General features: G+C 42.4%; 1 pseudogene across 1 annotated transcript in view; it reads left to right on the forward strand.

Moving 5' to 3' along the window:
- Positions 1-6,838, forward strand: part of LOC144680085 (gamma-glutamyl hydrolase-like) — a 29,956-nt pseudogene extending 23,118 nt beyond the window's left edge. The window contains exons 4-6 of the transcript XR_013576484.1: positions 2,427-2,541; positions 5,531-5,668; positions 6,677-6,838. The product of XR_013576484.1 is annotated as a gamma-glutamyl hydrolase-like (transcript). The remainder of the gene's footprint in view (positions 1-2,426; positions 2,542-5,530; positions 5,669-6,676) is intronic.
- The last annotated feature ends 10,795 nt before the right edge of the window (positions 6,839-17,633 follow it).

The following is a 17,633-nucleotide window of genomic DNA, read 5'->3' on the forward strand; positions in this document are numbered from 1 at the left end:
AGACCGCTACTATCTAGAAGAACAAGGGCAGCAAACAGAACACCACAACCTGGAACTCTCCCTCCAAGCCACTCACCATCCTCACTTGGAAATTTATCACCATTCCTACAATGTCGCTGGGTCAAAATCCTGGAACTCCCTCCCAACAGCATTGTAGGTATACCTACACCTCGTGGACTGCAACAGTTCCAGAAGTCAGCTCACCACCACCTCTCAAGGGCAATTATGGATGGGCAATATATGCTGGCCTAGCCAGCGATGCCCACATCCCATGAATGAATAAAAAAAACCTCATTTGAAATAAGTGTTTTGGGCCTTTTGAAACTCAGCCAAGCATTCGTTGCCACAGGTATCATAACCATTCCAGCTCACAGACAATGGAACCTGTTGAAATCGTAAAAACAGATGGTTAGGTTTCTTTTAAGCTACACCTGATGTCAAACAAAGCAGTCCAGGAGCTGGATACTTTTTTTCCCTATAACTGACAGTTGCTGAAGATTTTTCATTTTACAAGTATTCTGGGAATTTAAATCACTTCAGATTATTACACCAGAGATCCCAATCATGGCAGTAAAAACATATCTAACCGTTAAAACTGAAAGAACATTCTTTTTCGTATTTCAAAGCCTGTCAATGAAAGAATTCCAGGAGCAAATGACTGTTTTCTTGATTCCCACTTGGGACTGGGGCATCCCTTGTGCTTCACACCTCTTCTGAGAAGCTCTGAACCACATTTACTCACTGAAGGGGCCCAACTCCACTAAAATTACCCAGGCGGGGTGAAGGTCTAAACTGCCCACCCCTGCATTGGAGCCGACAAGAGCTGGAGTGATGCATGTGGGCGGGCTACCTGCAACCTTATCCCATCAAAAATTGCTGGAAATGGGAATGGGACTGGAATCCCAGATCAAATCCCATCTGCCATTTTTAAAGGAGTCCTAAATTGTCTCGGCATAAATCTGGGATAGTGTGTTTTTACTTCTGTTAGACCATTTCTCTGTGCTTTCCCTCGATTCTTTGGTTATTCCATTCTTTTATTTCTTTCCACATTTAAGTTCTCTTTGCTGGGAAAACAGACCTTTATAGATGCCCTTGTGCTGCACTTTGGGGATACAGTTGTGCTTAGAATTACTAATAAGAAGCAAGGTGAGGTCTAAGAAAATTAAGTTGAAAGAAACAAGAATAAGATTTCGGGGTTCGGGAGCCACAGATACCTAAATAGGCAGCCAACTAGTCATAAGTAATTTTAAGATAGTTCATTGAGTTCATTAAGAAATAACAGTTTAGATATGATACATTAACTAACTAAACATAAAAAAGTATACGACCCGTAACAGCATTCCGCTTTCTCGTCGAAATGTTAGGAAACTCTTCCCTCGATCTCTTGATCTACCTCCTCCTCCTCTGTTTCATCTTCCATCTGAAGAACGTAGCTGCCCAACGAACACTGCCACCTCATCAGCACTTTAGCAGTACCTCAGCCTACTACCACCAATTTGACACCAATCTATATATCCTTTTTTGGGGGCTGGTAGCTTACCCAGTGTCAATCATCTATCTAACTATTCTGATCAGTCAATACAGGACAGGTACTCAGAGTGTCTGGGCAGTTACCACTCTCCTTGTGTGTTGCCCCGCTTGAGGTCAGCTTTTTAATTTACATCATGCTGGTCCTTTTTAAATAATTGCATAGATAAGGGAGTACAGAAGATGCCATGTTAACTCAGGAATGACAACATGAACTAAATGACCTTGCCTGTTTCCACAGACCATTTAAAAATTGTTGCCTTTTTAGAAAGTTTTTTAGGGGGTGTTATATTATACAGAAAGTATGTTTATTCAAGACCCCAATTTCTTCCACAAGTAGGAGTAACAGGAGGGAATAAACCTTACAGAAAGGGTTTTGATAAGTTATAGTGAAAATTTTAATCAGATAATTTATGGGGCTGCATGTTAGCATAATGCTTTAGTGTGAAGTTTGGTGCAAGTTCTTGAAGCCCAGTGAATATGTCAGGATGTAACTATTTGCATAGGAATTTCCATATGAAACACTTCTATGAAAATTAAGATGTCTGTCCCAACTTCACTGAACATCACAGTGATGAACATCACAGTGAAAAGATATATTCTGAAAAGTCACAGCACTATAAATAGGCAAGATAATATTTTACGTTCATTTGTTTGAAATTAGGGGCCATTACAGCACAGCAAGCTGGACAATTCTTTTCCTATGATGGGTTACCAAGATCCGTTCGCAACATTAAGTTAAAATATAGCTAGATTTTACATATATTAGAGTCAACTGTAATTTATAAACATACAACATCAATTTCTTGTACAAAAACACACTTTATAGTTTAGTTGCACAATATAGATACTGTTACGGGAATGTTTTGGATAATTTATTTCTATCTTTCTAGTTCAAGTTCTTTTGTGATAAATTTTTAAATTTTACAAACAACAAAAAATTGAGTAACTTCTACAAAATCCTGAGTACTAATATGGACAGCCAACAAGTGGAATTTGTGTCCACCATGGAAGGTAAATGATAATTACTGCTGCCGATCTGAAAAGATTCTTTGAGCAAACCATTTGAATTAATTATACAATATGTATAATATAAAAACAAAGACTGAAATTATATTTTATATCCTACTTAATCATTTATATTCAGAAAGTTGAATCAGTCGTAATATTTTACTTTGCATTATTATTGGCATCCCAACCTCCTACTATTTGTACTGTATTCCTGATTCAGTGAAGCTGCCAGACGGTGTCCTGTGTTACAGTTAAACAGAGGAGACATTGGCAAATGATTAAAGCAGGCTGAGAGATGAACATTATTCTCCAGCTGCACACTATTAGTTATAAAGATTCATAGTTACTTCCAAAAGTCATTCATTCTACCAGATGCTTTCTCTCATTATAGCTACAATGTGCTGACATTACATCACCACAATATCACTGCTTACAAGACTTTCTAATTCTAAAAAATAATCTAAAATTGTTTTTCCTGCTAATTTTCCCCCTGTCTCCTCTCCTGGAGAAATGTACTGCTCATGATACTACAGTTCCAAAGGCAACAGCTATCCTGGGGTTGCCTTATACAATTGGGCAATATATATGTTTGCAATTAATGGAATCTTTCTGTGCACAGGTTGATTGTCATGTTTTATTCTAAGTAAATTATTATATGTAGAGCTCTTGGAATATTTTAAGACGTAATAAAGCACTATACATATTGAAGTTCATTCCATCCATGCCTTCACAGTGAATGTCAGCAAAATATTCAACCTTGAAGACATCACAGCCAGATCTTTTTCTCGCCCTGTGGCCATATACTCACATTTCCAGCAGTGATCACTGGATGGCCAGCAGAAGTTGGGACTTTGGATGGTTGCTCACCTCCTTAGCCAAAGTGCATAGCAGCTAATTGTGGTGCTTTCTACTGGCTGAGATTAGGTAACCATTCACAAACTAGAAACTGAACCTGGGCCTTCTTGGCATGTAGATCTTAGCTATTCTGTGATTCATTGAATAATCTTCCTAAACCATTAAGGGAGCACTGATTGGTTTTACAGCCAAAACCTAGGTCTTGAAAAGCAGAAAGCATGATGGTGAAAAAGCACTATTTCTCATTGAAATGATCAAACAATGGAACTTTGTAAATTGCAGTTTTCTGCTGGTAAAAGTAACTGCTTTATATGTGGTAACCCATCCATAAATGCCATATTTTTGTACTCTTCCATAGTGCAAAAAAATGAATATTGATCCTTGCATATCATATATATGTAGTGCGTGCTTGGAACATCAAAAACTCCATCATCACCCACTCCATATATTTTATGCTCCTACGCAATTAACTGTTATAAATGGATCTGACATGCAAACATATGAATTAGGAGCAGGAGTAGGCCACTCGGCCCCTCAAGCCTGCTCCACCATTAAATAAGATCATGGCTGATCTGATTTTAACCTCATATTCCTGCCTACCCCCAATAACCTTTCACCACTTGCTTATCAATAATCTATGTACTTCTGCTCTATAGATTTTCAAGGACTCTGCTTCAACCACCCTTTAAGGAAGAGAATTCCAACATCTCACAGCCCTCAGTGAAAATCTTTTTCCTCATCTTTGTCCTAAATGGTGACTCCTTATTTTGAAACAGTGACACCGAGTTTTAGAATCTCCCACAAGAGGAACTATCTTTTCCACATTCACCCTATCAAGTCCCCTCAGGATCTTATATGTTTCAATCAAGTCACCTCATACTCGTCTAAACTCCAGCGGATACAAACCTAGCCTGTCCAGCTTTTCCTTATGAGATAACCCGCCCATTCCAGATATTAATCTAGTAAACCTTCTCTGAACTGCTAATGCATTTACATTTTTCTTTAAATAAGGAGACCAGTACTGTACCCAGTACTCCAGATGTGGCCTCACCAATACCCTGTAAAACTGAAGAATAACCTCCCTATTCTTGTATTTAATTCCCTTCTCAATAAACGATAATTACTTGCTAATTACTTGCTGCACCTGCATACTAATCTTTTGCGATTCATGAACTAGGACACACAGATCCCTCTGCATCTCAGAACTCTGCAATCTCTTACTGTTCTGATAATATGCCTCTTTTTTTATTCATCCTGCCAAATGGACAACCTCACATTTTTCTACATTATACTCCATTTGCTAGATCATTGCACACTCACATAACCTATCTATATCCTTTTGTACTCCCTTTACATCTTCTTTACAACTTACTTTCCTACCTACCTTTGTGTCACCAGCAAATTTAGCAACCATACCATCGGTCCCTTCATCCAAATCATTTATATAAATTGTGAAGAGTTGAGGCCCCATCACTGACCCCTGTGGCACACCACTCTTCACATCCTGCCAACCAGAAAATGAGCCATTTATGCCTACTCAGTTTCCTGTTAGCTAGCCAACCTTGTATCCATGCCACTATGTTACCCCATACACAATGAGCTTTTATTTTCCGTAATAACTTTGATGAGGCACCTTATCAAATGCCTCCTGAAAATCTAAGTACAGCACATCCACCAGTTCCCCTTTATCCAGCATCTGTTACTTCTTCAATGAACTCTAATAAATTGGTTAAAACGATTTCCCTTTCACAAAACCATGTTGACTCTGCCTTGAAATTACCTTGAATTTATCTCAGTGCCCTGTTATAACATCTTTAATAATAGCTTCTAACATCTTCCCTATAACAGATGTTAAGCTTACTGGCCTATAGTTTCCTATATTTCAGTGACCGCTAAAAATTAATCTAAAATAGGAAAATGCACTGCAATAACTATATAGTTTAAAACTTCAGCATATCTGAACAGTCTTAATGCATTTTTAAAAATATATTTAGGTGTGCTTGTGGTGTTTTACCTTATTTCATCATAGGTTTTAGCCCCTTCTTGTCGTGTGCACATTCTAATTGTAATCTGATAGCTGAAGAGCTGTTGGAAGTGACAGTCATGCTGGATTTGATTATTTGCTCTTTAAATGTAGCTTTCAGAAACCCTATTTATGCAGTTCAATGGCTCCCTCAGAGAAGCCCTTATGAATGGAACGCAACATTGGACATCCAACACTTCTCTGAAGCTGTTAAGGTGGCCTAGTATTTAGCTGATTTTTTTGTTAACGAAGGTATGACAGACAACAGAAATAATTTACAGCTTTTAGGGCTTAATTTCTGTGCACATCCTTGTGTTCCACCCGGTCATTTTTTTTTTATTCGCGGGATGTGGACGTCACTGGCAGGGCCAGCATTTATTGCCCATCCCTAGTTGCTTTCTTGAACTGCTGCAGTCCCTATGGTGTAGGTATACCCACAGTGCTGTTAGAGAGGGAGTTCCAGGGTTTTGACCCAGCGATAGTGAAGGAACGGCGATATATTTCCAAGTCAGGATAGTGTAGGGCTTGGAGGGGAGCTTCCAGGTGGTGGTGTTCCCATGTATCTGCTGCCCTTGTCCTTCTAGATGGTAGTGGTTGTGAGTTTGGAAGGTGCTGTCTAAGGAGCCTTGGTGAGTTTCTGCAGTGCATCTTGTAGATGGTACACACTGCTGCTACTGTGCGTCGGTGGTGGAGGGAGTGAATGTTTGTCGATATGGTGCCAATCAAGCGGGCTGCTTTGTCCTGGACGGTGTCAAGCTTCTTGGGCGTTGTAGGAGCTGCACTCATCCAGGCAAGTGGGGAGTATTCCATCACACTCCTGACTTGTGCCTTATAGATGGTGGACAGGCTTTAAGGAGTCAGGAGGTGAGTTACTCGTCACGGGATCCCTAGCCTCTGACCTGCTCTTGTAGCCACAGTGTTTATATGGTTAGTCCAGTTCAGTTTTTGGTCAATGGTAACCCCCAGGATGTTGATAGTAGGGGATTCAGTGATGGTAATGCCATTGAACGTCAAGGGGAGATAGTTGGATTCTCTCTTTTTGGAGATGGTCATTTCTTGGCACTTGTGTGGCGTGAATGTTACCTTCCACTTGTCAGCCCAAGCCTGGATATTGTCCAGGTCTTGCTGCATTTGGACATGGACTGCTTCAGTATCTGAGGAGTCAAGAATGGTGCTGAACATTGAGGTTTTATGTGCAAATTTAGGAAATCATTAACAAGATCACTTTTCCCTGAAAAATAATTACTTTTTCTTTTTCAGCACAGAAGAACTTCAATCATTTTTCCAATACAGCAGAAGAAGAGAAGGCTTTGATTTATAGTTATCCACCCATTTACACTGGAAACATTTCTAAGTTAATGCAAATTCATTTAATTGATTAGAATTATTTCAACTCGAATTTCCTCAGTCAATTAAATATGATACAACCACTTTATTGTAGTTCTTCCATTGTGTTCCCTGAATACAAATTGATTATTTGATGTATGTTTTCTGACTTGTGGGGAAGTGCTTTTCACTGTAGAGTATCTATAGTGTTTGAAAATTAGTAACTTCAATCTTCACTTGTAAAATAACTCAAGACAACAACGTTGATATTTTCCAAATGGAATTCAGACCTTAAAAGTTTCTGGCAATATTTCATTGTAAGTTGTGTGACCTTTGGTTGACAGAGGGCATGACACCAAGCTTCCCATTTCCACAACTCTGTTGCATCTCCCCAGTTGTGCTGCAGACCGAGAGGCACTATGCTGTTGTTTCCATTTTTGTTGCAGCCTTTTGTGTGGAACGGTCAGCTAAACCACTGCCCTCCCTTTCTGAATGCACTCTAAAAAATCCAGGAACTCACCACAGCTCCTCAAAAACAATCCAGAATATTTCCAGACACTTGGCAATGGTAGAAGTTCTTAATCACCTGCCTGCAGTTTGGGTGCCTGGCCCTTTAAGAAAATCTACTGTTGGGGCCATCTTGCAGTTCTGTGCCTGTTGTTTGCAGAGTGAGGTTGCCTGGACCTGTGTGGTCCAAATTTGGTATGCTGGCACACAGCTATTCAGGCTGTATGACGTTGGGATATCATTCATTCAGTCTTCTGCCAACGCAGAGGAGGATGTCATGTGAGCTGTGAAGGAATGGCTGGTATTTTATTACAACCCAGCAAAATGACCCTGTGACCCTTGTACCGCCAAAATTTGCACCCTGGGTTTTTCACAGCATACGAATTGAAATTGAAAGAAGAAAGAAATTATTTGCATATTTTACACACTAATCTTCTCTACAGTTCCTCCCTCCTGCCCCATTCAGATGATATTCACTCCTTGATAGAAAATGTTCCACACTTGTTGTTCATCCTCTAGTACCTCAACCAATTGATCATTATTCATTTGTGCATCTCAAACAGAAGAGTTTCAGCAGATTATCACACCCCAGAGGATGGAGAAACATCTAAACTGATCGTATCCTCAGCCAATATCCATACATGTATGTTTCCATGTGGTGGTGTTGGCTAGCGATGAGAAGTGAGAATTCTTGCTCCTTTTCTCCTCCATAATGGAAGTACTGAACCCAATTATAGTGCCTATACTGAATACCTGACTGAAAGCACTAACACAGCAGGGATCAAAGTTGGAACTTCTGGGTTTGCATGGGTCAGATGAACTTGTTGAGTCTTTAGGGGAAAATGTTGCATAAAGCATATTACTAAAAGCAAAACCAGGGAGAGAAATCATGGTCCCTGGTGCTTCTCCTGTTTCCGGGCTCCAAATTGCTCCCCCCACCCCCCACCGCCACCAATCCCTGCCCCACCTCCGACCATCTTTATCTCTTCCCCTCACATCCTTTCGGTGCCCAGAATTGGGAACTGTTGTCACAGTGGGGTTGAATTTTTTTTTTAAATAGGTTTAGCAAAACTTCTTGGCTTTTATACTCAACACCTCCTTGTAGAAAACCCATCAAAAGCTCAGGTTTCAGTGTGATGCATTTTACAACCACGGCTTTGTCAGACACCTACACACAGCTTGGTCATTCATGTTATGCAACCATCTCTTCTTCTTTGAACCAGGCCCTATGGAATATCCAGGCAGCAACATCCAAAAGATTTCAACCTCACAAGCACTGTAAACAGCCATCCTAAGTGAGAATATCTTGAACTAACAGTGACATATTCTATTGGCGCATAACTCCTGGTTTTCTTTCCAAGTTTAAAAATTGCAGAGCCTTCCAGTAAATTAGCACCAACCAATGTTAACAGAAAAATTACATTTCACATCGAGTAATAAATATTTTCTCATTTTAATTTGAAACTAAGCACAGTTATAAATGCCCAGCCTGGAGCATACAACCAGGGGGCAAAGTACTGCAGATGCTAGAAACAGAAAATGCTAGAAATACTCAGAAGGCCAGACAGCATCTGTGGAGAGAGAAATGGAGTTAATGCTTCAGGTCCATGATATGCTCTAATTCTGATGAAGGGTCTCTGACCTCTGTTTCTCTCTGCACAGATGCCACCAGACGTGTTGAGCATTTTCAACACTTCCCGTTTCTACTGGAGAAAAATTAATCCTTTTTGCCAGCCCATCAAAAAGCAATCAGACTTCTTGTGAGCCTCTCATTTCCCCTTCCACAAAAAACCCAGCAGCAGCTGCCTGAGATCTAACTTGGCGCAACATTAAATATTAAATATGATTTCAAAAAAAATTAAGGTATGAAGAAAACACATAGATCTTGCGAAGCAAAAAAATCAATGACAAAGCAATAAATTGATCATTTTTAAAAAGTAATTTAAAAAGATGATCATTAAGAAGTGTTAAGCCGCAGAGGTGAGCCCAATAAACTAATAAAATCTTCTGTTACCTTTACACCTAAGAAGCAGAGCAAGAAAGATACAGACTAGGCCCCAAGATTTGGTCACCAGGGAAGGGGGATGGAACTGAGGTCAAGCTAAGGGGTTGAGTTGAACGAACACTGACCTCGCCTTCACCTCTGGCGGTGCAGACTCCAAGCTGATCTTGGTGGAATTCATACGAAAGTGGGGGTCAGAAGCATGTTGGCCTTCAGCCTGGATTTTCCGCCTCTCCCCGGCTGGTATGGATAGGCTTTTTGGGAGGGAGGAGGAGTGGGAGGGGCAAGGTGGGTGTGTCCCCCCCACATTGAGTAGCCTCTTGTATGTGTGCGTCCACTTCACTCTTAGTCTAGGAGTTCTCACTTTATCATTCAATTTCGTGGGAGGATTTTTGAGGTCAGGAGGGATTTTCCCCACCATTGGATTTACACCTCATGTTGTCAAAGCCCCAACACCACAGTCCTGACTGGAGGAAAAAACAAATAAAGATTGTAAGCCCAAGGCCTCACGATCAGCGAATTAGGAAGCGGCAGGTTCTGCCATCGCAGAACCCCAGGCCGTGTCACAGTGAAAATAAACTATGGGATACAGAAACACAGCACACAGTCTGATACCCAGACAGTCAACAATTTGTTGGGAACCTGCCTCGTTACATTAATGAGATGGAGCTGAAAGAATTTTTCACAGGATGCAGTAATGTAATGGAACTCCGTATTAACACCAAGAGTAGTGGCTGGAGGGGCTTGGGAAAGGCCTGGCACAGGGACCAGGGCCTACACACCATTGAGGGAGGAGACTCGGGAAGGGCTGGAGAGCTGAGGCACTAGATGCTTTATCTCTTACAGAATCACTGGCCTTACCCTGTTCCTTGACATGTTCTTTCTCATTCCTATTTCAAAAAACCATCCAGGTAATTCCAAGAGCTTTCACAGCTTCTTTGAACTTTGATGGCAAACTTTTGTAACTATTAATGGGTTTTAGCAACTGCTCTTGTGCCCAGGCCTGCACATTTGCATATGTGCTCTTTTATCCAAAATCCTGCAGGTCTTGTCTGGCGCACTGACCTCTACCTCGCAGAGGCTGAGCGTCAACTCGCAGACACTTCCTCCTACCTCTCCCTGGGCCATGACCCCACCACTGAACATCAAGCCATTGTTTCCAAGACTGTCACTGACCTCATCTCCTCTGGAGATCTTCCTTCCACAGCTTCCAACCTGATAGTCTCCCAGTGTCGGACGGCCCGCTTCTACCTCCTACCCAAAATCCACAAACAGACTGTCACGACAGACCGATCATGTCAGCCTGTTCCTGCCCCACGGAACTCATTTCTCGCTATCTTGACTCCATTCTCTCTCCCCTTGTCCAGTCCCTTCCCACCTACATCCGTGATTCCTCTGACACCCTACATCATATCAACAATTTCCAGTTCCCTGGCCCCAACCACCTCCACTTCACCATGGACGTCCAATCCCTCTACACCTCCATCCCCCACTGGGATGGTCTGGTGGCTCTCCACTTCTTCGTCGAACAGAGGCCCGAACAATCCCCATCCACCACTACTCTCCTCTGTCTGGCTGAACTTGTTCTCACATTGAACAATTTCTCCTTTAACTCATTTCACTTTCCTCCAAATAAAAGGTGTGGCTATGGGTACCCGCATGGGCTTCAGCTATGCCTGTCTCTTTATGGGGTATGTGGAACATTCCTTGTTCCACTCCTACTCCGGCCACCTCCCACAACTCTTTCTCTGGTACATCGATGATTACTTCGGTGCTGCTTCATGCTCTCGTCGGGACCTGGAAAAATTTGTTAATTTTGCTTCCAATTTCCACCCCTCCATTATTTTCACATGGTCCATCTCTGACACTTCCCTCCCCTTCCTTGACCTCTCTGTCTCAATTTCTGGTGATAGACTGTCCACCAATATCCATTACAAGCCTACCGACTCCCACAGCTACCTCGACTACAGCTCCTCACACCCCGCTTCCTGTAAGGACTCCATCCCATTCTCTCAGTTCCTTCGCCTCCGTCGCATCTGTTCTGATGATGCCACTTTCAAAACAGTTCCTCTGACATGTCCTCCTTCTTCCTTAACCGAGGTTTTCCACCCACGGTAGTTGACAGGGCCCTCAGCCGTGTCCAGCCCATCTCCCGCGCATCTGCTCTCACAACTTCTCCTCCCTCCCAGAAACATGATAGGGTCCCCCTTGTCCTCACTTATCACTCCACCAGCCTCCGCATTCAAAGGATCATCCTCCGCCATTTCCGCCAACTCCAGCATGATGCCACCACCATACACATCTTCCTTTCACCCCCCCCGGCGGCATTCCGTAGGGATCGTTCCCTCCGTGACAACCTGGTCCACTCCTCCATCACCCCTACACCTCAACCCCCTCCCACAGCACCTTCCCATGCAACCGCAGAAGATGCAACACCTGCCCCTTCACTTCCCCTCTCCTCACCATCCAAGGGCCCAAACACTCATTTCAAGTGAAGCAGCATTTCACTTGCACTTCCCTCGACTTAGTATACTGCATTCATTGCTCCCAATACGGTTTCCTCTACATTGGAGAGACCAAACGCAGACTGGGTGACCGCTTTGCAGAACACCTTCGGTCTGTCCACAAGCATTATTCAGACCTCCCTGTCGCTTGCCATTTCAACACTCCACCCTGCACTCATGCCCACATGACCATCCTTGGCTTGTTGCATTGTTCCAGTGAAGCTCAACGCAAACTGGAGGAACAGCACCTCATCTTCCAACTAGGCACTTTACAGCCTTCCGGGCTGAATATTGAGTTCAACAACTTTAGATCATGAACTCTCTCCTCCATCCCCACCCCATTTCCGATTTTTCCCCCTCCTTTTTGTTTTTTCCAATAATTTATATAGATTTTTCTTTTCCCACCTATTTCCATTATTTTTAAATGTATTTCCATCCATTGTTTTATCTCTACCTTTTAGCCTTTTCCGATTCCTTCACCCCACCCCACCCCCACTAGGGCTATCTGTACCTTGCTTGTCCTGCTTTCTACCCTGAATTAGCACATTCCTTAGATAATATCACCACCTTCAACACCTCTTTGTCCTTTTGTCTGTGACATCTTTTGGTTACTTCCACCTATCACTGGCCCTCTACCTCGCTCTTCTTGTCCCAACCCCACCCCCCCTTAAACCAGCTTATATTTCACCCCTTCTCTATTTTTAATTAGTTCTGTTGAAGAGTCATGCAGACTCGAAACGTCAACTGTGCTCCTCTCCACCGATGCTGCCAGACCTGCTGAGTTTTTCCAGGTATTTCTATTTTTGTTTTGGATTTCCAGCATCCGCAGTTCTTTGCTTTTATCCTGCTGGTCCTGCACAGTACTGAAGTTCTACTCAGTTTCTCAGTAGCCATGGCTACAGCCTTGAACTTCCAGATGTTTCTCTTGCATACAAAATACCTGCAGTAGATTCTGTGCCAAATTATATTGTCATTAAACATTTGGTAGAAGGACTTGCTGACACATCCAGCACACAATAAGGATAATGCATCCACTATGAAGAGAAGCTCTCAAAGGTGATCAGACTTGCAAATTTCAATTTACCACGTTTTGCTGCACCCAATTGGAAGGATGTCGAAGGCAGATTCAAATCCCTTCATGGTCAAAACTGGCGCCTTTGAGCTGCCCTGCCCAGCCCAGCTGCCTCATGCTGCCGCCGCTCTCTTACCCAATGCCACCCAATCTGACATCAAAACCAGCCACAAAAACAGAAATTGCTGGAAAAACACAGCAGCATCGTGGAGAGAAGAACAGAGTTAATGTTTCGAGTCCGTATGAAACGTTAACTCTGTCCTTCTCTGCACGGATGCTGTTAGACCTGCTAAGCTTTTCCAGCATTTTCTGTTTTTGTTTCAGATTTCCAGCATCCGCAGTATTTTGCTTTTATCAAAACCAGCCAGACGCGTGGAGCTGGGAGGAGAGGCAGAACAGCAATCATTGGTTGATTAGCCTGTCAATCAGGATGGTCTACGTGCTGGATTGGCTGCTTTGGATGCTGACTACCCAGGTTGACAGATCACTTGGCCAGTGAACCCAGGCCCCCCCAGAGGGAGGGACCCCAGTGATTATGACCATCCGCACCCACCTCTTCTGGGACATGACGAAGAGAACAGTTATCAGTTTTAAAAAAACTATAGTTTTTCTGTAGGTAGCTTTTCTGTTATTTGTTATGATGATTGAAATTTGGAATACTGTGTAGGTTTCTGATTTCCACACTTGAAATGGGAATTTAGTAACTGAAACGGAACAAGATTCTTCGCAACCCTGGTGCTGAGATGAGCTTCTGACCCGATCTCTGTTCCATCACGAAACTGCCCCTTTCCAGTTCTGTGACATCTCAATTCATCTGTTACGGAAATTCTCACCCTAGACTTTGTGATCTCTAATCTTGACTATTCCAATGCTTTCCCAGCCTCCCTCCCATCTTCCATCCTACATAAACCTAAGCTCATCCAAAGCTCTGTTGCCTGAAGCCTAACTCAAACCGGGTCTCATTCACCCATTATCCCTCTGTTCACTGATCTACATTGGCTCGTGGTCTGGCCTTGATTTTAAAATTCTCATCCCTGTTTTCAAATCCCTCCAAAGTCCCACCTTTCCCTACTTCTGTAACCTATTACGCCCCAACAACCCTCCACTATCACTGGACTCCTTTAATTCTAGCCTCTAGAGGCTATGGCTTCAGGCGCCTCGGCTCTAAGCTCTGGAATTGCCTCACTAAATCTTTCTACCTCCCTTTCCTCCTTTAAAATGATCCTTAAAACCTACCTCTTTGACCAAGCTTTGGGTCGTCTGTCCTAACATTTCCTTATGCCACTGGATGTTAAACTTTGTTTGATAACACTCCTGTGAAGCATCTTCGGATGATTTAATATGTTCAAGGTGCTATATAAATGTAAGTTGTTGACTTGCCCACACATTGGAAAACTTGAGATCATTTGTTTTGCTCTTCTTTTCAAGTTTGGCTGTGAGGATTGATTAGAGACTGTTGTATAGTCCGGATAAAAGATTAAGGAGCAAATTCACTGGGAAATATAAAACATTAAATTATATAGGTTAAATGAACCCAGAATTTTATTTTGTCAGTCAGGCCAGATGTACCGAAGAATACAAATTTCTTTTTGACAAATTTAAATAGAAAATTTTAGAAAAAAAATTACTTACATAGAAGATTAATGTTGAAATGATTTCTGATAAGGTAGTGGAATCGATGACATTAGATAATATTTGAGTGCAGTTCATGCTTAACTTAGTGAGTTGAATTCCTATAAAGGGGATGCTTGACTTTTTTCTGATAGCCTTAAATGTATGGAGATATCAAATCAGATGGGTAAGAGATATATGCTGAAAGAAAAACATGCTGCTCTATATCGTATTTCACATTTCGGGGAGACAGTGGCATCGTGGTAATGTCACTGGACTAGTAATCCAGAGGCCCATGCTAAAGCTCTGGGGGCATGGGTTCAAATCCCATCATGGTAGCTGGTAGAATTTAAATTCAATGAATGAATCCTGAATATAAAGCTCATCTCAGTAATGGTGACCATGACAACTATCACTGATTGCTGTAAAAATTCATCTGGTTCACTAATGCCCTTTAGGGAAAGAAATCTGCCATTCCTTCCCTAGTCTGGCCTACATGTGACTTCAGGCCCATAGCAATGTGGTTGACTTAACTGCCCTCGGAAATGGCCCAGCAAGCCACTCAGTTCAAGGACAATTAGGGATGGGCAATAAACACTGGCCTTGCCACTGATGACCACATCCCATGAAAAAAAGATGCCACAGACAGAGAATTCGTAAAGCAGATAACAGCAATAGTGAAAATAATAGTATCTGAGTTAATTCCCACAGTTCTTATTTTTGCTCTGAAATACACTTGGTGAGAGTGCTTACCTATCTGTCTGCTGAAGCGATATTCAGAGAACAAGATGTGATCCCCAACAATTGAGGAGCTAACACATCTGTTATATGGCCTCCATATGTATTCCCTTTGGTGACCTGACTACTTCAGGATAGTAGGTGGCAGTTGGATGAGGTGGTAAGTGGCATGGTGGGCTGGATTGCAGGGTGGGTAGGGTGGCAGGTCAATGAGGTGGTAGATGATAGGGTGGGTAGGGTGCCAGCTGGGCAGGATGGTGAGGTCGGATTGGGGGACAGTCAGAGGGGTAGAATTGGAGGGTTGGGGGGAGTCAAAGAGCCTTGCAGGAGTCAGGGTGGAGATTGGAGGAGAGAACTGGGGGTGAGGTCAGTGGGGGGGAGACCAAGGTGGGGTGTTGGGTGGGGGATGTTGACAGTGTCAGTTATATGGTAACCCAGGAGTTAGACGTGGTTTTTTCCTGCCTCCAGAACAGTTTGCCTGTTATGAACAACCTGGGAGCTAACTGTCAGGTAAACCCACCAAACCCTTTAGATGATACTTAATCCAGAGTTACAGCAAGGGACAGGCACAGGGTTGCTGACAAAATTATCTCGCATGACTGCCACCAGAGTTGAAGAAACTTCAGAACCCTGATGCCAGCCTAATCTTTCAATGAAGGTAACCAAATACCTGAAAATAAACAATGTACGAGCAGATTATCCAGGGCCTGACATAGTTCAAGGTCATCTGGCTATAAAGACCCAGTTAGAACTGATGGGATAACAAGACCAAGGCTAAGAGAGTGAATTACAGTGACTGTGTATGTTATTTTATATTTTTTTCCTTTGTAATGAAATAAGAGTTAATCTCAAAACAAAAACAGAATTACCTGGAAAAACTCAGCAGGTCTGGCAGCATCGGTGGAGAAGAAAAGAGTCGACGTTTCGAGTCCACATGACCCTTCAACAAATAATTCTGTTTTTGTTTTGGATTTCCAGCATCTGCAGTAGCTTTTTGTTTTTTATCTCAGAGTTAATCTCATTGTATTTCTCCATGAGAAGGAGGTGTCACGACAACATAAAATTGTGACTGAGTGAGATCTACCTACAACTTCACCAGCTAACCAACAACACATTGAACTGTTTAAAGTTGACCTTTTTTTTTAAAAAAATAAAAAAAGACACTGACCAAAGATGGCTACCACCAGTCACTGATGCCTGGTTGTAAGTTGACCACTTTTCTGGAAACTTCCTATGTGGATTTCACTGCAGACCTGCCCTGACAGGTTGCATGAAATTTAACACCTGATGGTTGTCAAGGTCCACTTCAAAACAGAGACTCTCGAAAGGAAGGCATTAAAATGTAAAGTGCTGGACTTTAATCAACTGTAATTCTACCAAGACAATGGGAGCTGCTAACCACCCGGATACACCCAACAGACACCTAAAACCCACTTTGGGATGAAATAACCCCATCTCCTGTTGGTTTCTACTATCTTGAAAAGTGCCAAAAGTTTCTGAGATGAAAGATCAAAAATGCGATTGCTTGTTCTACAACAATGACTGCAAGGCATGTTAATCAAATTACTTCTTGGAATACATAGACAGGGGGTTTAAGAACTGCATTTTGCCAAGTCAGAAACAGAAAGAAAAATCAAAGTCGCCTGGAAACACTGCTGAAGGGTGCAGTTACCTGAACTTCAATTCAACTCCAAGAATTTGAAGGAAACCAGTTAACTTCAAATGGCTGCAATGTTCAACAAGGACAAGCAAAGAAAATCTGGTTTGATTAGCTCCTTATTAAAAAGTAAATACATTTAGATTGGAAAAGGCATTTACAAGGAAAAGGAATTTTGAAAAACCTTTGTTACGATTAACTGAGGGGGCTGAATAAAGGGGAGCAGTTCACTTCTCCTCACCTGGTCATAGCATAGGGTAGGAGGGTTTTGCATTATCAAACATTTCTTCTGGTGATGGTTCAGAGTTTCCCATACTTTCATATAATAGCTTAGGAGCATTTGAAATCCAATGTTCATCATTTTTTACTATATTCCGGAACACCTCAAGGGAGCCTTTGAAATAGGTCACTCCTCTCTATTGATGTGGAGTTGGACACTGGGCAATGAGGGCTCGGGGAAGAGATGAAGACTGGGGAATGGGAACTTGGAGGAGAAAATAAAACTGGAAATGGAGGCTTGGGGACCAAGTCAGACTAGGATGGGGATCTGGGTATGGGAAGCCATGAGGAGAAGGGGAATGGGGAGAGGAGAGGCTGGGGGTCAGGGATTTGAGTTCAAGTGGGCAGTAGAGAGAATAGAGTGGATGTGGGGTGTGAAACCTAGAAACCTTACAATGGGTAATTATTGAAAGATGGGGTGGAATTTGATGCTGGCCAAGGGAGTATGTGAAGAGTTGGGCAGGGGCATTGAATAGTGCAGGAAACGCTGTGTCAAGTCCCTGAAATTGGGACCAAATTAT

Source organism: Cetorhinus maximus, chromosome 4 (genome assembly GCF_964194155.1).
Source record: "Cetorhinus maximus chromosome 4, sCetMax3.hap1.1, whole genome shotgun sequence".
NCBI lineage: Eukaryota > Metazoa > Chordata > Chondrichthyes > Lamniformes > Cetorhinidae > Cetorhinus > Cetorhinus maximus.